The 21,627-nt window shown below is 42.9% G+C and overlaps 1 protein-coding gene and 1 pseudogene across 3 annotated transcripts in view; one reads left to right on the forward strand and one right to left on the reverse strand.

Moving 5' to 3' along the window:
- IL34 (interleukin 34) overlaps window positions 1-21,627 on the reverse strand; it is a 66,505-nt gene that overhangs the window by 20,201 nt on the left and 24,677 nt on the right. The window lies entirely within an intron of this gene.
- LOC119250306 (mortality factor 4-like protein 1) lies at window positions 16,306-17,013 on the forward strand (annotated as a pseudogene).

Genomic DNA, 21,627 nt, shown 5'->3' on the forward strand with positions numbered 1-21,627 from the left:
CTCAGCAGTGTTCTTTGGTCCGTCTGACTTTTCTGTTCCCCACTCTGTCTCTGGTGAATTCTCTCACCCTCCCATGCATCTCTGGCCTGTACCCCCCAATTCTTATATATAAATAAATAAATCTTAAAAAAAAAAAAAGAAAGAAACCACAGCCTAAATACTAGGGAGACTCATTACTACTGGATAGTCAGCATTTTTTAGGCTTTTTCGGGCAGACAGCTAGGAAATTTGTATTTTCCAGAAAAAGAAAAGCAAACCATTGATCTATACATAAATTATCAGAATTATGTTTTTGCATCTCTTGTGCTGAAATCTTGATTCTTAATGATACTTAGTATAATTATTTGTTTTTTCCATATACATAGGTATATGTATAATATATATACATGTATATATATACATAATTGTTTCAAAATAGTCTGTGCAATATTATCTTAGGATAATTTCCTGGCAAGAAGATACAGTCAAAAGATCATGCATTTCTATTTGTTTCTTATTTTCACGGATTCTTAAAATTTTTTTATGCTCATATAATTCCACAGTAAAAGCTATAAAAAAGTCTGTTCGGAAAGGTCTAGCTTCCAGGTCCTATTTTTCATCACCCTCATTCCTTCCTTCCTGATAGACATGCATTTTTTTTTTTAATTTCTGGCTTATCCTGGCATTGGTTATATTTTAAAATAGAAGTCTATTTTTCACAGTTCCTCTCTTTTTGCCTATGAAAAATAACATACACATATTCTTTTGCACTTTGCTTTTTAAAAATGTTCTGTTTTTAAATAAGACACAGACACAGGTAACAGATAACAAAGGCATTAATGCGCTAGTACAAGACAATCCTACCTTATAACTACCACCCGGTCAGGAAACAGAACACAGTTCTGTTTCAGTCACCTAGAAGGCCCTATGTGAACCCCATTCCAATCACTGTTCCCCTTAAACGTCAGCACCATCCTACCACACACAAATCGCCAGGTTGGGTTTCTAGTTTTCTCAACCAAGGCTGCAACCCTAGACAGGATAGGGTTTTTTGTTGTTGTTGTTATTGTTGCTTTGCCAATCTTTTACATAGCTATACAAATCTGAGAATACATGTCACCCTTCCACATGTGCTCGCACACCACTCACCCTCCACCAAAGCTCCAGGGCCAGTGGCTATTCCTTTTTCGCCCCAGTCCCCAAGAGGACAGTTTAGTTTTCAGCTTTGCACAGTTTAAAAATTTCATCTTGGAAGTCTCCTTTAATCCATGGGATTTCTCCTCCCATTCTTCCTATTTCTCTTACAGTTAAAGAACCCAACCCAGGATATTTGCCCTGTAGCGGTTCCCAGGTCAAGCCTTTGCTAATTGCATATTCATGGTATGATTTAGCATGTTCCTCCTCCTCCTCCTCTCTATTTCTATACCCTGGCAGCTGGCTTAGACTCAAGCTCAAACCCTTTGTCCCAACTACAGGTGGTGCTGGGTTCTTTCAACAGGAGGTGTGTAATGTCAGGTTTTTACTCTTTTCTGATGTTGGCAGCCACCTTTGCTTGATGCCTAAACCGCTCAGGGGCTGCCAATTATGACAGTCCCACTCATCTTGCCTTCTGATCAAGCCTTTTCCCATGAGGGTAAGCAGGGGTGGTAGCAGATCGGCAGCTTTGCCAAGATGTCTGATCTGAATGAAAATACTGTACTTCCCTCCCACATCTGACCTCTGTGGAATCAGGTTCCAGATCTGCGTGATTTGTTTTCAAATGCCTGCTTCCCAGACAAGGAAGATCACTCTCTCAGACATGCACTGCCTTTCCCCGGGTGATCCACAAGGGCCTGCATGATTTTATCAAGAAGACCCACTCCTGGGTCCCCAGGCCACATGCTGGCAGCAGGCAGTCCCCATCAGGCAGGTGCCATGCATGTGTGATCTGTGTCGGCACAGGCGGGAAACTTGGCGCCCACACAGATCCCAAGGGCATCTCTCAAGCTGGCATGTTGTCTTAAGTGAAACAAACATGAAACACTGCCCAGTGCTCCAGATGACAGAAGCACAAAAACCCCCCAGCAAGATGCCTGACTCAGCATTTCCTAAGAACCAGGTGTCTGGGCGGTGCCCTAGGAGCCAGGTATCCAGAGGCCGAGAGAAACCACTCTGTAGCGCTTGCCTTTTTACTTAAATTTACATGTAATGAAGGCTTTTAAACACTTGCATTAAGAGAAAAAACCATTCTCTTGGGCCAAAATGCAAAGGTAACATAAAGGGGAGCAAAATGCTGTTTAAATCTCATGAGAAATCTTTCCCAGCTAAAAGCTCTAAGCCAGGGAAAAGGGGTATCAGCAAGGGTTAGAGAAGTGTTAAAATATATTAGCACAGACTGAATCTTTCTCTTAGAGCAGTATTTCTGAACCGAAAGGTGGATTTTGTCCTCCCAGGTGACATCTGGCAAAGGCTAGAGATATTTTTGTCACAACAGGAGATGAGGGTGCAAATGGGCCGAGGCCAGGGATGCTGCAAACATCTACGATGCACGATACACTGGGCAGCCTCCCACAACAATGGATTTTCCAGCCCCTAAATGTCAATAGTGCTGGAGCTCAGAAAGCCTGTCCTAGAGAAGGAAGAGGGCTGAAAAAGAAATGAAAAGTAATTTCCTCACTCTGGGACTCAACATAATTTAATGGAGGTGCCAGGTAACATGTAACACCCCGGGCACACTCTTAGAGAAAATGGCCTAACTCACAAGATGTCACAGGACTGAGGTGCCCTGGCTGCTGGTGTAAAGGAACACTGCTGTCCAAGACTCACCTCAGAGAAGCCCCCGGACCCAGCAGCAATGCAGATCATGCTGCACAGGTCGCACTTAGTAAGCACCTGCTATGTGCAAGCACCATGCTACAAGGGGTAAAGTGGTAATGCCAGTAAGAGATACATGTGAGCCCCTGAGGGAGTTAAGAGGTAAATGAAAGAGTAGAAAACAGAAAGGGAAAGTGTGTGCCGCCAAAGGGAGGATGAGAAACTACCAAGTGGGGATCAGGAGCTCCAGGTGGGGGGAGGTCAGAAAGGTTTCCCAGGACAGGAGATGATTCCTGTTCTCAACCCTTCCGTAGCTCCCTCTGGTTGGAAGCAGAGCTAATCCAAAAGAAATACATCGTTTCTGGCAGAGTATATGTGTTCAAACACAACACTCATTTATAGTATGGATAAATATAATCGAAAATTGTTTTAAAGAAATAAGCAAAGCGGGCCTCCCCGGTGGCGCAGCGGTTGAGCGCTGGGTTGCGAAGCTCCCCGCAGCCTCTGCAGCACCGGCTCGATCCCCGGCTGCTCCAAGGCCACCGGAGGAGGGTCCCACATGGGGCGCAGACCTCTCCTGCCGCCCGCTGCTCCCCTCAGCAGTGTACTTCGGTCCTTCTGCCTGCTCTGCTCCCTGCTCTGGCTCTGGTGAATTCTCTCACCCTCCCGTGCTTCTGACTGTACCCAGTGCTTGTATAAATAAATAAATAAATAAATCTTAAAACAAAAAAAAAAAAAAAAAGAAATAAGCAAAGCTGGGTCCACCAGGGTCCTCCCTGGTGGCATAAGCACTATGAAGCTATCTGCAGCCTCTGCAGCATGAATTCAATCCCCAGCCAGGGAGGTGACCCACATGGTGGAGCAGACCTCGCCTATCTCACCCGCTGCTCCCCTCAGCAGTGTATTTCAGTCAATCTGCCTGTTCTGCTCCCCACTCTGTCTCTGGCGAATCCTCTCACCCCCCACACCTCTGGCCTATACCCCAGCTCTTGTATGCATAAATAAATAAAACTTAAAAAAAAAAAAAACAAAGCTGTATGCCTGGAATATCCATTGCATTGCTGTTTACACTTGAAGAAAGAAAACTGCAAACAGCATAAATGCCAAACCACAGGAAAACATTTAGTATAATCCAAGAAGTAATTGCTATTTATTGAGTGCTGACTTTGCGCCAATGGGGTTTATATCCAGGGTAGCAAAATAATTATATATTTTTCCTCCTTGTAGCAACTGTGAGAGTGAGCCCTCCCATTCCCTGAGAAAAACCAGAATCAGAGAAGACAGAAAAAGGAGTCTTTTCAACAAATACTGTAGAAATCATTGGACATCATTTTTTCCCCTTCCAAATAATTAAGTGTAACCCTTACCTCACATTATGGATAAAAATAACTTGAACTGGATGGCAGGTTTAATTATAAGACCTAAAATTACAACCATTCTAGGAGAAAATCTTAGTGGCTTTGAGATGGGCAAAATTTTCTTAGCTCTGACACTAAAAGCACAAAGCACATGTAAAAAAAAAAAATGGGCAGGACAGGAACAGGAGCAAGTTAATACAATGTTATATTATGATCAGAGTATACTTTCTTATGTCTTACGGTTATTATCTATTTATGGCAAGTGATGTGAACCTCCCATTTATGGAAGTGCTATAAAGTCACCTTTTTAAATTGATGCGATTTGGTTTCCAAAACAATAATGACCCCCAGGGGGTAATGTGCAGGTTACATACTGCTACAGAACTCCTGAGTTCAAATTCTGACTCCACCTCTCCTTGGCAAGGTGAGAATTCTTTTCTTGCCTCAGGTCCCTCATCGATAAAATGGGTTTGATATGCAATTCCAACCTCCAAGGGTTATGAAGATTTACCATTTTATATACAAATATAATTTTTCTATAAAGCTTTGAACAGTAGCTTTCTATAAAGCTTTGAGTGCAGAGTAGCTCAATATTTACCATAATTATTAGCACTTTTTAAAAAGATTTCTATTTATTTATTTATACATATAAGAACTGGGGTGCAGGCCAGAGGAGCGGGAGGTGAGAGGATTCACCAGAAACAGAGTGGGGAGCAGAACAGGCAGATCTACTGAAATACATTGCTGGGGGAGCAGTGGGTGAGACAGGAAAGGTCTGCTGTGCCATATGGGTTAGCTTCCTGGCTGGGGATCAAACTCATGTTGTAGTGGCTGGTGATAGCTTGATAGTGCTGAGACTAATCCGTGTGCCACCAGGGAGGCCCAATTATTAGCACTATTACAATTAGCAGTAAAGATGGGGTTTGAATGAAAACTTTTATTTTTGAATGATTTATTGTTATCAATTTTATACCATTAATAGAGATCTGTGACGAAAACACTACTTGATTATGAAAGAAAGAGAAAGAAAGAAATCCAGTGTGGAGTTAGTCATAAGGGACCCTTGATCTTTTCAAACAGCTCCTGTTTCAAGGACGCTGCTGATGTCCTCCTGAAGGACCTATGACTTCCAACCTCTGACCGTCACCCTTTAACCTCTAAACTGACTCCAAACCAAGCAAGGAGACTTGAGAGTACAAGAACAGAGTATGGGGGCCTCCCCTGGTGGTGCAGGTGATTGAGCGCAGCGCTGTGAAGCTGTCCTCAGCCTCTGCAGCACAGGTCCGATCCCAGCCAGCCAGGGAGATACCCACATGGTGGGGCAGACCTCTCCTGTCTCGCCTGCTGCTCCCCTCAGAGGTGCATTTTGTCAGTCTGCCTGTTGTGTTCTCCGCTCTGTCTCTGGTGAATCCTCTCACCCTCCCGTGCATCTGGCCTGTACCCTGGTTCTTGTATAAATAAATACATAAATCTTAAAAAAAAAAAAAAAAACAAAGCAGAGTATGGCGGGTTTAGACTAGTGCACTTCTCAGAAAAAAGGGCCAGTGGACAAAGTGACCCCAGCAGGCTGTTGTGCCTAAAAGCTTCCTTGACGCAAAAGGATAAAAAAGAAAGAAAAAGCAAAAAAGAAGTGAAGCAAAAGTCAGTAGTTGGAGGGCTTTTAGCTCTACAGTTCAGTGGAAGGAGATAATTGCAGAAAGTTATTCTCTATACATTCAAGAAAATAACTATCACCAAGAAAACAACCAAGTTCAAAAGGATATAGAGAAACTGGAACTCTCAGAAATTACCCTTGGGAGTATGAACTGGTATAATCATTTTGGAAGACTGGCAATTTTAAAAAAGTTAATCAGACACCTGCCCTATGACACAGCAATTCTATTCCTGGTATTTAACCTAAAAAAAATCAAAATATATGTCTATAAATAGAATAAACAGGAATGTTCATTGCTGTTTTATTTGTAGTATGCAGTTCCCAAAACTAAAGACAATCTAAATGTCCCTTATAGAAGACTGGCTGTACAATCTGTAGTGTAATCACACAATGGAATACTACTTAGCAAGAAAAAAGGAACTACTTACTGGCACCCAAACAGGGACTTTATCAGGGACCGGGCTGGCCCTGACTGACCAGAGATGGATTGATCAGGGATCGCAAGCTGTTCCTCTACTCAGTGAAGGCATAGGACGTCTGTTTCAGCTGTATTACAGCCCCACAGACCTTTGAGTCTGCAATGGAACTGTATTTGTGACTTACTTTCTTTCACACAGCACTTGTGCTATCTTTTCTTCCTTACTCTCCTTGTGTTTTCTTTACAAAAAGTAGGCTGAGGTCCTCACTGGTGGCACATGGGGTTAAGACACAACCTATAAAGCTATCCACAGCCACTGCAGCACGAGTTCAATCCCCGGCCGGCCAGGGAGTTACCCACATGGCACAGCAGACCTCTCCTGTCTCGCCCGCTGCTCCTCTCAGCAGTGTACTTCAGTCAATCTGCCTGTTCTGTTCCCCACTGTCTCCAGTGAATCCTCTCACTCCCCTTATCTCTGGCCTGTACCCCAGTTCTTGTATGCAAAAATAAAGAAATCTTTAAAAAAAATAAAAATGTTAAAAAAAAAAGTAGGCTGGAAAAGCCAAAAACCGTATGTTTTAAGTAGGCCGAAAAGGCTCACCTGGCAATGTTTTTTCCTCTTGCTTAACATCGCCTTTATCTCAGAGCCAATTAAGAGGCCATATAAAAAAGGGCATCGGTTGGCCAATTAAACATTAGGTGGCCGCTGTAAGACAGTGACAAGACGCAAAGATCCGATACAAGAATAAAAAACCTCCACCCAGGCCTCAGATCCCCTGCCAGATATCTAAGTGGCTTGTCTTGTGTTTTTTGTTCTTTCCTTATCTTGGAGAGAAGTTTAACGTCTTGCAAGATGGGGAATACACCGATGTGTGGGGGAAAAACAACTTTAAAAACACTGAAGGGTCTTTTAAAAGTGGCAGGCTGCAAGGTAACAAGGCAACAGTTAAAAGATCTCTCTTTTTTTATATAAATTAGATTAGTTGTTTTCTTTTCTTTTTTTTTAAGATTTATTAATTTATTTATACAAGCACTGGGTACAATCAGAAGCACGGGAGGGTGAGACAATTCACCAGAGCGAAAGCGGGGAACAGAACCGGCAGACTGACGAAGAAATACACTGCCGAGGGAAGCAGTGGGCACGGCAGGAGAGGTCTGCGCGCCAAGTGGGACCCTCGCCGGTGGCCGGGGATCGAACTGGTGCCGCAGAGGCTGCAGGCAGCCTCGCAGCCAAGCGTTCAACCGCTGCGCCACCGGGGGAGGCCCTAAAAGATCTCTTGATAACCATCAGAATGAGATGCCCCTGGTATTCTAGCAAAGAAACCTTAAATTTAAATAACTGGGAAAAGGTAGGGCAATGGCTAAGGCAATCAGCTAGCCCAGTAAAAATATATCACCTTTCCACATGGAATCTCTGTGGATTAGCATTGAGCCCCATTCAAGGGGATAAAAATTACATTCAAGTGGCCCAGGGGCTTCTGACCTAAGTTGTCCTCTTCCTCCCCCTCCTGCGCTGCCACCATAGTATGGGTGCAATTGAGATCCAAAAGCAGGACTACTGCCTGCAACAGATTTTGAGCCACTCATAAAAAATGTTTTCATAAAATACAATTGGAGGGGAAAATGCTTCAACCTTTTCCAGTTATTTGAGGAGGCGGCCAAGGTCCCTGACACGAGTTTGCCATTTGTTGTTTCTTAGTAATTAAAAAAAAAAGATTTTCTAAAAATGGTATTCAAAGCTTATTTACAAAAAAAAAATTGTTAAAGTTATAAAAAATAAATAGGTATAAAAATAACTGCATGGGACCGGAAGGTTCTCATCAAAACAGTAGCAATGCACTGCAGCTGGCAGGTTGGGGGCTTCCCCTGGTCTCAGCAAGAAGCTGCCAGGTCCTTTGCTCCAGTGTTGAATCATTGGTATGTCTCTGCTCCTTCCAGCTATGGGAAAATTGGACTCTTCGTTTGTCCACTATAACATACTAGTCTGGTACATCTACGGGTAAAAAATTCTACTTCCCATGCCTCTCTGGTGGTGCAAGGGGTTAAGACGCAACCTATGAAGCTGTCCACAGCCACTGCAGCACAAGTGCAGTCCCTGGCCAGGGAGCTACCCACATGGCACAGCAGACCTCACCTGTCACACCTGCTGCTCCCCACAGCAGTGTACTTTGGTCAGTCTGCCTGTTCTGTTCCCCACTCTGTCTCTAGTGAATCCTCTCACCCCCCTCACCTCTGGCCTGTACCCCAGTTCTTGTATGCATAAATAAATAAAATATTTTTTTAAAAAATCCCAAATTTTGAGATCATGATCTAGAATTTTGCTAAACAAAAACTAGTTCAAAATTTAATGGTTTAATTTAAAGTATGGGGGGAGGGAGAGGAGGGGAGAGGAAGAACTAGAGTCAAAATAAGGGGGGTGCAATTGTATGGGGAATATAACCAAATTGAAAATGCATACATTGTGCAAAGATGAAAAATGTAAGAATTATATAAAATAAAATATTTAAAATAATAATAATAATTTAAAGTATGCATGCCTTAGGTTATAATGTTGGGTATTAATACTTTATTCTATGTTTAAATGTGTTTAATTAAAAGAACCCATGGTATTCAACAAAAAAGAGTAATTAGCCTAGTCTATGCTAACAAAGATATAGTTGCCTTTTGTTATACCAAAACTTCTCTTCATAAAGTTCCATTCCAGGAAGACTAATCCACTCATCTTTTCCTCTTAAAAAATTACTTTTTTTTTCTAGTAGATGCCCTCACTTCTTTCCTCCCCTAGCTAAGGAATTCAAGATGACATCTAAAGTCATCTGGATAAGCTATTCAGCCATACTAAATCTCTCACAAGTATACAAAAAAGTATATCATATTAAATCTCTCTGATTTTTCTTGCTTTTATCAATCTATCTAGTGCAAAACTAAAAAAAAAAAAAAAAAAACCTAAAGCTGCTTTCACTAGCTTCCCACAACAAAATTAAGACTGTGTAGGTAATCTAAAAATCTTGGTGCTCTCTTACCCTCAGTATACCTAAAAAAATTCTTCACCATTGCTTCACCTTGTCAAAAAAAAAGAACAAAAAAAAAATCCTTGTTACTCTGAGTAACTATTTTATAAAAATCTGAAATGTTGGTGAGGATGTGGAGAAAAAGGAACTCTCCTGCACTGTTGGTGGGAGTGCAAACTGGTCCAACCACTATGGAGAGCTGTGTGGAGATTTCTGGACCTACTAAACATAGAGCTTCCATATGATCCAGCAATTCCACTCCTAGGTATTTAACCAAAGGACACAGAAACATCAATTCCAAAGAGCACCTGCACCCCTATGTTTATAGCAGCACTGTTTACAATAGCTAAGCTTTGGAAACAACCCAAATGCCCAAAAATAGATGACTGGATCAAGAAGATGTGGTACATATACGCCATGGAATATTACTCAGCATTCAAAAAAGATAAACACATGCAATTTGCAGCAACATGGATGGCGGTGGAAGGGATCACGCTCAGCGAAATAAGCCAGAAAGAAAAAGAAAAATACCGGATGGTCTCACTCATAGCAGGAATCTAGAAAACTTAAATAAGGGACCAGGAAAATGAATAACTATAAGAAAGTGAAAATCAAAATCAACAAAAAACTATGAACCAGAGACACTCTATGGGGGGTGGAGGGCGGGGTGGGGAGGGATTGGGGTCAAAATAAGGGAGTCGCAATTGTATGGGGAATATAAAAATAAAATTTATTTTTAAAAAAATCTGTAAGTTTGTTAATACTGTGACAACTTCCCTTATATCAAAAAAATTCCTTTTTTGATATTAAAATCTTAAACTTAATATTAAAATCTTTAACTTAAAAGGACTCCTAATACAGGCAATAACAGTGTTTCCCTTGTATAAAACAATTAGGTTAATCTGGGTACATTGATCACTCATAAAAAACGTTGTCATAAAAAAATTGTTACACCTTTTCTATATAAATGTAAACTAATGGGAATAGTGTAAAAATACATAAGGCTTCCTTTTTTAAATATATATTTAAAGGGCAGGTTTATTAGGGAAGGGACAAAACAGTTAAAGACACTTGCATAGACACAAGCAGGCAGGAAGAGCTGCCCCAGAAGGGACAGGTCTGCTAAGAAAAGCCTGCATGGTTGTAGGCGGGTGGCCTAGACAGGTCACCGGCAGGCAGGAGGCTGCTGCCTTGCAGAGGGAGAGAGCTAGTGAAAAGAGGCACCTGCATAGTCACAGGTGGGCAGTGGGATTTCCGCCAAGGCTTCTTTTTTTTTTTTTTAAGGTTTATTTATTTACGCATACAAGGACTGGGGTGTGAGCCAGAGGTTGCGGGGGGGCGGTGTATGTGTGAAAGAATTCACCAGAGAGAGTGGGGAGCAGAACAGGCAGATCCACTGAAATACTGAGGGGAGCAGCGGGTAAGACAGGAGAGGTCTGCTGCGCCATGTGGGTCACCTCCCTGGCCAGGGATCAAACTCTGTGCTGCAGTGGCCATGGATAGCTTCATAGTACTGAGACTTAACCCCTTGTGCCACCAGGAAGGCCCTGAATCTCATTACTAAGAACAAAAGAAGCCAGGCACAAAAGCAGCACATGTTTTGCCATTGATCTGAATGCAAAACAGGGAAAAAGCTAATTTATGGTGAAAAAAATCACAACAGTGGTTGACTGGAGTAGGTGGTGGTGGTAAGAACTGATTAGAAAGGAGCATGAGGGAACTTTCTGGGTTAACAGGAATGTTGTAGCTCTTGATTGAGGTGTGGTCACATGGATACACACAACAATCAAAACCCATATTGAATACTGAATATTGTCTCCCCTCCCTAAATTCATGTCCACCCAGAATCCTAGAATGTGACCTATTTGGGAATAGGGTGCTTGCAATTGTGACTTGTTGAGTGTGAGGGAGGTGGGCTCTAGTCCCATGATAGGTGTCCTTATAAAAACAGAAAGCAGACACATGCAGGAAGAACACAGAGATTGGAATGATATGTCCACAAGCCAAGGAATGCCAGGAATTACACACAACCATGAGAAGCTAGGAAGAGGTCATAAAAGATCCTCCCCTAGAGATTTTAATGCGATCACAGTACTGCATACGCCTTTATTTTTGGATTTCTAGCCTCCAGACCTGTGAGAGAACACATTTCTATTCTTTTAAGCCATCAAGTTTGTGGTACTGTTATGGCAGCCCTAGAAAACTAATATAGCAGCAAACTGAACATTTAAGGTCTGTGTATTTTAAGTAAATTGTACTCTAACTTTAAAAACTGAAAATAGTTGGCCTCCCTGGTGGTGCGAGGCTGCCTGCAGCCTCTGTAACACTAGTTCCATCCCTGCCGACCAGGGAGCTACCCACATGGCGCAGCAGACCGCTCCTGTCTCGCCCGCTGCTCCCCTCAGCAGTGTATTTTCAGTCTGCCTGTTCTGCTCCCCACTCTCTCTGTGGTGAATCCTCTCACCCCCCACCTGCACCTCAGGCCTCTACCCCAATTCTTGTATGCATAAATAAATAAATCTTTAAAAAGAAAAAAACTGAAAAAGCTCATTGGAAACTGAGTTGCTGCTGAAGGCTCCCTCCTAGTTTCTCCTTCACCAAATTACACAGAACACCTGAAGGAGAGCCAGCCCAAGGCTATTCAGAATCCACAAGGAGTGGGAAAACCTAGGTACTGCCCTGCAGGGCCTCCCAAAGCCCCCAGTGGCCCTCCCTTCTCCCTCATCCACCAGGGGAGCCCCTTCCCTCTGTGCACAGTGAAAAATGCCTCCTGAGCCCTCAACCTCAAACACAAATACAACAAAGGCTATGGCAGCACTACCCCAGAGAGCCACCTTGCAGATGCCCTATTCAAAAATGGGCACGTCGACTACTGAGGGAGCACCACCCCTCGCAATTCAAGACCACAGAAAAGTCTTGCTAGGAGCTAAGAGCTGTGGTCCAACTCTTCTTCATTAACTCACAACTCTTATCTGACATGGCAATCTTAAGGAATCTTCAATTCCATCCCTTTGCTTTCTGTAGTCCAGATACTTACAAAAGGAGGTCCTTGGGGTTTTGTTTATTTGCTTTTCTTTTCGTTTTTCATTATTTTTCTTTATTCCAGAAACCCCTGACCTTGAGAACTTGCCCTAGAGTCCTAAGCAAAACCTGCAGATATCTACATGAGGACTGGGGTCAACAAAGGTCTGGAAGGCCACTGAGTGCAGAAGCCACCCACACAGGCTCCCCTACATTTACTGGGTGCTCACAGTGTGCCAATGCACGTGGCTGCACTGCCAAGTGACTGTCTCATGTCTGGCTTGGACATTGCATCTCCCAGTCAGCAATAACCCAAAGGTTTTTCTTTACTACAGACACAGATTTTTCAAGTCCCCATCCCTTCTTGAGAAACATTAGGGCAGTGAGTCCCAGGTTTAGTTTTATCATAGACCAAAGCCTCTAAAAGACTGTTGGGATGGCCTCCAAGACATTACATAAACAAAACAGTACAACAGAATAAAAGTTGTTTAGTTTAGTTCTGTTTTGTAACAGAAGTTGGTTAAAACAACAACAGAACTAAATTGAAAAACGGTGAGATCAGAGTCATGCAGAATCATGGAAAACCCCAGTTTCTCATGTCCACTACCAGGGGAGTTTGGAGCTAGGTTTCCTGGAAGAGAACCAAAGCAATGGTTCCTCATTTCTGAAAAGGAAACTTCAATCCCCATGGACTGACTGTAATGTCCACAAACCCTCTCCAGATGAATCCACGGCAACTTTGGTTCAAATAAGCTTCTCCATTCGAGGAAGAACACTCAAGGACCAAAGGGCATGTATTCCAGGAGTGCAGGTATGGTTCAAGGTGAGGAAACTTAGTAGAATAGAATGGAAAAAAGATGCCAGGAGATCCATTAATGTTGAATAAGCATTTAACCAAAAAATCTCCTTTCCTCATAAAAAATCCTCAGTAAAGTAGGAATCAATAGATATTTAAAGTAGGAATCAATATATAAATCTCAATGAAAGCCAATATTTTGCTCGACTAGGAAACACCAGAAGCATCCCCACTAAAGTCAGGAACAATAGTAGTCAATGTAATTAGAAAAGTGAAATAAATTAGAGATATATTGGCTGGAAGGACAAGATGTACCACATAGTGACTATAGGTAATTATACTGCATTGTATACTTGAAACTTGCTAAAAAAGTAAATCTTAGAAATTTTAATGACAAGAAAAAAAATTTTAATCTGGTGATGGGTGTTATTGTGGTGACCATTTTGTAATATCCACTTATATCAAATGATTACATTGTACATCTAAAACTAATACCTTATGGCCTCCCTGGTGGCACAAGGGGTTAAGATGCAACCTATGAAGCTGTCCGCAGCCACTGCAGCACAAGTTCAATCCCTCCGCCCGCCAGGGAGCAACCCAGATGGCATAGCAGACCTTTCCTGACTCACCCTCGCCCACTGCTCCACACAGCAGTGTACTTTGGTCAATCTGCCTGTTCTGTTTCCCACTCTGTCTCTGGTGAATCCTCTCACCCCCCACACCTCTAGCCTGTACCCCAGCTCTTGTAGGCATAAATAAATCTTTTTTAAAAAATAAAACTAACATGTTATATGTCAATTATATCTTTAAAAAATTGTATTTTTTTTAAAAAATATTTTAAAGACTTATTTATTTTTTCATACAAGAACTTGGGTGCATGCCAAAGGTGTGGAAATGAGAGGATTCACCAGAGACAGAGCGGGGAGCAGAACAGGAGGATCTACGGAAATACACTGCTAAGGGGAGCAGTGGGTGAGATAGGAGAGGTCTGCTGCACCATGTGGTCAGCTCTCTGGCCAGGGATCACACTCAGTCCATTGGGGTGATAGCACTGGGAGGCCCAAAGAGGATATTTAAATGGTATTTATATTTAAAGTGCTGCTTTTTTAAAAAAGATTTATTTTATTTATACAAGAACCGGGGTACAGGCCAGATGCGTGGGAGAGTGAGAGAATTCACCAGAGACAGAGCGGGGAACAGAACAGGCAGACTGACAAAATACACTGCTGAGGGGAGCAGTGGGCGAGTCAGGAGAGGTCTGCTCACCATGTGGGTTGCTCCGAGGCCAGCGGGGATGGAACCGGCACTGCAGAGGCTATGGACAGCTTCACAGCACTGCGCCCAACCACCTGCACCACCAGTGAGGCCATAGTTAAAGTGCTTGTGTGTGTGTGTGTGTGTGTGTGTGTGTGTAGAAGAACTGGGGTGTAGACAAGAAACGCTGGTGGGTGGGGAGGGAGAGCAGGTAAGAGAATCCACCAGAGATAGAGTGGGGAGCAGAACAGAAGGATCTACTGAAATACACTGCTGAGGGGAGAAGCGGACAAGACAGGAGAGAGGTCTGCTGAGCCATGTGGCTCCCTGCCCAGGGATAGAACACACAGGCGGTAGGGATGACAGTGATGAGACTCAGCCCCTAGGCCACCAGGGAGGCCCTATATTTAAAGTGCTTAACCTCATTAGTCATTACTGTAATGAAAATTGGAACGACTCATTACCATCCCCCCACACACAACACACACTGAGTAAAATTAAGAGACTAACAAACCCAAGTATTGCAAGAATGTAGAATAACGGAAGACACTATAGAAGGGTGGTAAATTGTCACACATCCATTAGGGAAACAGTTTGGCAATATTTTCTGAAACTGAACACACGCATATTCCACCCTCCAGCAAGTCCCCTCCTAAGTAAATAACCAACAGAAATCTGTATGCCTGCCACCAACAGACATGGGTTTAAATGTTTATAGCAGCATTACTCATGGCAGCCAATAACTGGGGACAACTTAAATGTCCATCCACAGATACAAAGATAAATAAACCTCACAAATACAAGGCTGAAAACAGAAATCAGATACATACATAAAATGAAAAAACAAAACAGGAAAACCAATGGAGGACACAAGACATGAGGCAGAGGATCACCTTTCAAAAGAAGGTGGGGCAGTGACTACTTGGGAGGGCAGGATGCCTCTCTCCCTAGAAATGCTCAGGGGTAGACCTGCCTACAGTTCACTTTACTGGCCTCACTTTGTGATAACTCATCAAGCTGTCTTCTTACAATTTCTTTGCTTTTCTATATGCTTGTCATCCTTCAACTTTTATTGAAGCAATTCCAATAAAATCACCAGCGTGTGTGTTAATTAGCTATTAGGTTTTTAAAGTTCAAATAGAAAAGCAAACAAGCAAGAATAGCCTGAAAGAAGTCGAAAAATAAGGGAAGCAGCCCTTCCATCTATTAAAATATATTTTAAAATATTATACACCTTAGCAAGCAAAACAGTGGGAACATAAAGAACATGCACAGAGCTGCCAATAAAAGAGTCACAGGGCTGAAAGATGCAGGCACTTAGGAGAAAAGATGCTTATGATGAAAGGCTTATTGTAAAGCACCCTCAACGTAGCAGAGAAAGGATAGCCATTGGGGGACAGGCCCGGGCTGGGGGTGGGGGGGAACGGAATGAAGAGGTTAGCTCTATACTTCCCCACATACACTGGGATAAATTCCAAATGGATCAAAATTTGAATGAGAAGGAGGCACAGGCGACTTGCTGGAGGCAGGATGGAAGGCTTCCAAGCAGCCGGGGCCATGGCTCTATTTTGTTGTTGATGAAGTGAGCGACATTGTCAGAGAGGCCACCGAAAGGGCGGTCGCTGGCAGCGCCCAGCAACCCCACTCAGGGTATCCGTGGACGACACAGGTCGTGGAACAAACTTTAAGCCAACTCACCAAAACCTTTAAAATACACAGTGAGGCGCAGGCGCGGTGGCGGGCTGCGTGGGCGGCGCTGGCGAATCGGACGCGTGCAGGGGTCGGGGCGCTGGTCACGGGCAGCGAGTCGCTCTTGGAAGGGACCCCGAGCAGCACCCGAAGCCTAAATTTCAGGAGGGTGAGCGGATGCCGCGTTTTCACGGGCCTCTTCTTTAGGAACCAAAGGGTGTAAAGGTGGCCGTAAAGGACATAAGGAGTGAAATACTTTCAGACATGGCTGTTGTTGGCACAAACACTGGGATGAACGGGTTCCAAAGCAGAGTCCTAACTTTGAGGCCCCCATGCTGCAGGCGCAGCGAGAACTTCCGAAAGGAGCAGTGTGCAGCTGGATGAAAGGGTCTGCCCCAGGAGCCAAGACAGCTGGCCTGCAGCAGAAAAATGTTGAAGTTAAAAGAAAAACAAGAAGAGAAAACTCTGGGAATGGAGATGGTGGCAGTTTACCTGCTGAGGCACTTGGGCTTCCTCAGGAAGAAAAGGGTCAGAGCAGATCCTTCTGTTATAGAGGGGGAAGCATTCATAGACAGAGTTGAAGTTTAAGTAAAAATTCCTGAGCAACTAAAACCATGGCTTCTCCATGACTGGGAATTTAACTCCTGGCAGCTCTCTCTCTTCCAGCCAAGAACTGGATTCTGTTCTAGAGGGTTATGCAAATTACAAGAAATCTCCAGGAAACCGATCATAAAGAGCATGCTGGTGGTGAAATTGTAGTTGTGGACAAAGAATACTTCCCTGTCGCCTCAGGCACCCAGCTTCTCTACAAGTTTGAGAGGCCGAAATAGTCTGAGATCCTGGCAGGTCTCCCCAAAGCACCACACCTGCCTAGACTGTAGAATTGGAGGGAAGTCAGCTTATATGCCTCTGGATGAGAAGATTTTTGCTTTGTTACTAAATTAGCATTAGAATTTCTTCAAATACCTAGCAAAGAATTCCACAACTTAGTTTAGCGCCAGGGATTATGAAGGGGCCCCTCTCTAGGATCCCCGGAAAACCATGTTAGGGTCGCTGGATTATGCTGGGATGTCTGTAAACCTATTTTTTGTTCTTAGTCCTCTTATACAAATGATGTATTTTGGGGGCCTCCCTTGGTGGCACAAGGGGTAAGACGCAACCTATGAAGCTATTCGCAGCCACTGCATCATGAGTTCAATACCTGACCCGTGAGCTACCCACATGGCATAGCAGACCTCTCCTGACTAGCCCACTGCTCCCCTCAGCAGTGTGCTTTGGTTAGTCTGCCTGTTCTGTTCGCCGCTCTGTCTCTGGTGAATCCTCTCACCGCCCCACACCTCTGGCCTGTACCCTAGTTCTTGTATGCATAAATAAATCTTTTTTTAAAAAATTATGTACTTTGAAAATGTGACTGTTTAACAGAAATGATGTTTGTTTTCCAATTTTAAACAGAGTAAATAAAAGGGTTATAGCTCTTTTTATTCTTTTCATTTCAAAGTTTTGCTACCTGTGTATTCAGTAATGGACAAGGGAGAGACAAACTGTTGTCGCCTGTGGCCTAGCTGACAAAGCTGCTTTAAATGCTGGTGGTTTTATTCTTTTAACACTATGCATTTTGATCATCCGTGTGAATGCTATATGACAAATTGCTGGTGCCAAAGGTCCAATTCAATGTATAATTGAACCTGTACATTGTTTTTTTTTTTTTGATGGTACTTCAAGAGCCCAGCCTTTGCGAGTCATCTATGTCATTCCTTAAGCATCTCATCTTGGCCCAGATGGTTGAAGAAGGATGGCTTGTTCATGGCTTTTGTAATTGTGTCTAATATACCTTTTAGCCTGGTAGAGGTGACAGCAACAGTATTCTGGAAAAAAATCTTTTAGGAATTGTTTTTCAGGTCTTCAATAAAAGTTTTCCTTACATTTCAATACACTGTGAGCTGTGTAATTATACAGAAGATCAGAGCTGGGTTATACACAGTGAATCTACACTTCTGGGTCAACTGCACTGACTTTGACGGGAGAACATAAGCTGCATCAGCAATGCCTTTGGATGTTCTGTCTGACCTCCTCATCAGCCCACATTTTTCCATTTCTCTCCACATCTCTCTTCCCTCTTCTCAGTTGAGAATTCAGAGAACACCTTCATGATTGTCTTTAAGTGTGTTTTTGTGCCACTCTCACAATGTGGAGGGAGAAACCGCAGTGGTATATGAACCGCATGCCCAAGTCAAAGGAGCCATCAACTCTGGGGCCTGAGTCTGTGCTGCTGTGGGTCTGAAAGCCAAATATTTCTTTTCAAAGCTGCTAAAACCTGCAATCTGCTAGTGTGAACCTTTCTCTACTCTCTGAAATGATTCAGACACTAAAAGTCTGTATTTTGTACTTTTGTTGAAATAAACAATTCCAATGAAAAGTTACCTGAATGAAAATAATAGAAGTGGGGACTCCCTGGTGGTGAAAGGGATTAACCGTCAGCACTATGGAGCTATATGCAGCCACTGCAGCACGAGTTCGATCCCTGGCCGGCCAGGGAGCAACCCACATTGCGCAGCAGACCTCTCCTGTCTTGCCTGCTGCTCCCTTCAACAGTGTGTTTCAGTCAATCTGCCTGTTCTGCTCTCCACTCTGTCTCTGGTGAATCCTCTCACACACACACACCCCCACCCCCCGCACCTCTGGCCTGTACCCTAGTTCTTGTATGCATAAATAAATAAATCTTAAAAAAATGAAAATAATAGAAGAAAATATGGGACATGTCCTTTTATCTTGAAAAGGGAAAAGTCTTTGTACCTATGATTGAACATTCAGAAGTCATTTAAAAAAAAAGGCTGGTAAAATCCTGCATATAAAACAAATCGTCAACCAAATAAAAGAGAAACACTAACCTGGATCCAACTTGTAATAAAAGCAAAAGGCTTATCTCCCTAATAATGAGTTCATAGAAATAAAAAAGAAAAAGTCAACAATCCAATTTTTAACATAAGCAAAGAATATGAGCAAGACAGTCAAGAAAAAAATAGAAATGGTCCTTATGCATATTATAAATTAAAAAACTTTTCATAACAAATTGAAATTAAGATTTGGTTCAGACATTGCCAGACATTGCTACCAGTGATGTGACAATTTAATGCACTGGCCAACATGTGACAACAGTCAACTCATCTAAAGCTGGTGGAGGTGCAAATTGTCATTAACCATAAGGAGGGTATGTTGGCATTATTTCCCAAAATTACAAATACAGGTAATTAGCAATCTCAAGTCTGCAACTTTATCTTGCATATGTAATATGCACTTGCGAAATGCCACATGTATAAGTGGAGTCTATGATAGCAGGCTGGAGCCAACCTGAGTGTTCACCACACAGCAGAATGAGGTGACATAATCAATAAAACAAGCCTGGCACAAAACAGCGTATATTCCATTTTGTAAACTGCATTCAGCAGAGATGACAATGCAATATAGAAATATCTATATTGTATGTATAAAGAGACTCTGTATTAGAATAATTCACACTAAAGTGTGAAATATTGGCAGCTCAGAACCTCCCAGACATAGCGCATCCTCAAAAGAAGATGCTTGCTAACACAAATAAATCTGTAATTTGACTTTGTCAGGGAAATAAAATGAATTGGAAAAATACTAAAATCCAGGGCCTCCCTGGTGGCGCAAGGGGTTAAGACACAACCTATGAAGCAATTGCCAGCCACTGCAGCATGAGTTCGATTCCTGGCCAGGGAGCTACCCACATGGTGCAGCAGACCTCTCCTGTCTCGCCTGCTGCTCCCCTCAGCAGTGTATTTCAGTCGATTTGCCTATTCTGTTCCCCGCTCTGTCTCTGGTGAATCCTCTCACCTCCACATCTCTGGCCTGTACCCCAGTTCTTGTATGCATAAATAAATCTTTTAAAAAATACTATAATCCAGAGATTGTTGGGTTCATGAGGGCAGTCATATCAGGAAATTCCCCAGCTTTCCCAATGATCAGCTTTAATTGAATTAGACCCAATAAACTAAAAACAGTTACCTTGGAGTGGGAGGTATTAGGTAATTATGGAATAGAAGTGAAAGAAAAATTTTCACCGTAGTTTTTTTATATAGTTTTAACATCATATGAATGTATCAAAATTTAAACAGTGAAAGAGAAAAGCTACAGTTAATGAGTTCCTAAGCTTTGATCAAGACCTACAAGATCTACCTCAACTCCTGTTCCAAGAGCCTGTCATTTATAATCAGGTAACTGTTAAATATTTACAAAGAGTTTTATTGCCAGAAACATTTATTGGCAGAAACATATTAGGTCAATATTGCTCTGCAAGACATTTCAAGATAGAAAGATCTTGGGCAACCACCTTTAAACCTCAGTTTTCTCTTTGGCAGAACAAAGGACAAAATAACATCAAAGAATTACTGTGAAGTGCAGGTGTATGAATATTTCGGGAAGCTGCAGGATGAAAACGCTCAACAAACAGCAGCAGGTCCATGTTAGTCCTGAGCTGCAGGACTTCTCAAAGGTCAGTGTACTTCAGAACCACCGAAGGGGCTGTTAACACTCAAGTTCCCAAACCTCACCCTCAGAGTTGTGGTTTGAGACCTATGAACATGCAGTTCTAACATTTCTTCTCTGATGCTACCGACTGGTTAAAGGACACATTTGAGAAGTCTGGTCCTGAACAGGACTCCTCAAACTGTGATGTGCATAAAATCTTTTTAAAATGTAGATTCTGGTTCAGCAGGTCTGGGGCAGGGTCTGGGAACCTGCATTTCTAACAAGTTCCTCTATGATATCTATGCTGCTGGTCTGCACACTTTGGGTACAGAGGTCCTAAAATATTCATCCAATTCCATTCATTTTACAGATGAGGAAGTCATATATGGGAAAAGGTAAATTACTTGCCTGAAGCAAGTGGGGAAGGCCTGCCTCCCCATTTGTCCCCATCCTGTGCCACCAACCTGCCTGAGTCAATGACTATAGAGAATGGTGTGGAAATATAACAAATCAATACACAGTCCTTTGCTCTTCCGAGAAACAAGTCACTTTTCAGGTTGCTGAACTCAAATGACTCTGTTCTTTCAAAAAATGTCCTTTTGGCAAAATCATTTAACTGAGTCACCTTCCCCTCCGGTGACTCACACCTTTGACAGGCCCTATTGTGGGAACCTGGGGAAGACTCAACATTTCTCAACATGTGTCTTCTATCATGGGGAAGGAAAGTCCACTGAATTACAGATTTATTTGTGTTGAAGAGCATCTTTCTGAGCTGTCCATCTTTCATACTTTATTTTTTTTATTTTTTTTTAAGGTTTATTTTTTATTTATTTATACAAGCACTGGGTACAGTCAGAAGCGCGAGAGGGCGAGAGAATTCACCAGAGCCAGAGGGGAGAGCAGAGCAGGCAGAAAGACCAAAGTACACTGCTGAGGGGAGCAGCGGGCGGCAGGAGAGGTCTGCGCGCCATGTGGGACCCTCCTCCGGTGGCTGGGGAGCAGCCGGGGATCGAACCGGCGCTGCAAAGGCTGCGGGCAGGTTCGCAACCCAGCACTTAACCGATGCGCCACCAGGGAGGCCCCATCTTTCATACTTTAGTATGTACATTATTCTAATACAGAGGGAAAGGGTTGGCTAAGTTCTCCAGAGTCATTAAGGCATCAGA

Source organism: Talpa occidentalis, unplaced genomic scaffold (assembly GCF_014898055.3).
Source record: "Talpa occidentalis isolate TD23 unplaced genomic scaffold, MPIMG_talOcc4v2.1 talOcc4.17, whole genome shotgun sequence".
Classification (NCBI taxonomy): domain Eukaryota; kingdom Metazoa; phylum Chordata; class Mammalia; order Eulipotyphla; family Talpidae; genus Talpa; species Talpa occidentalis.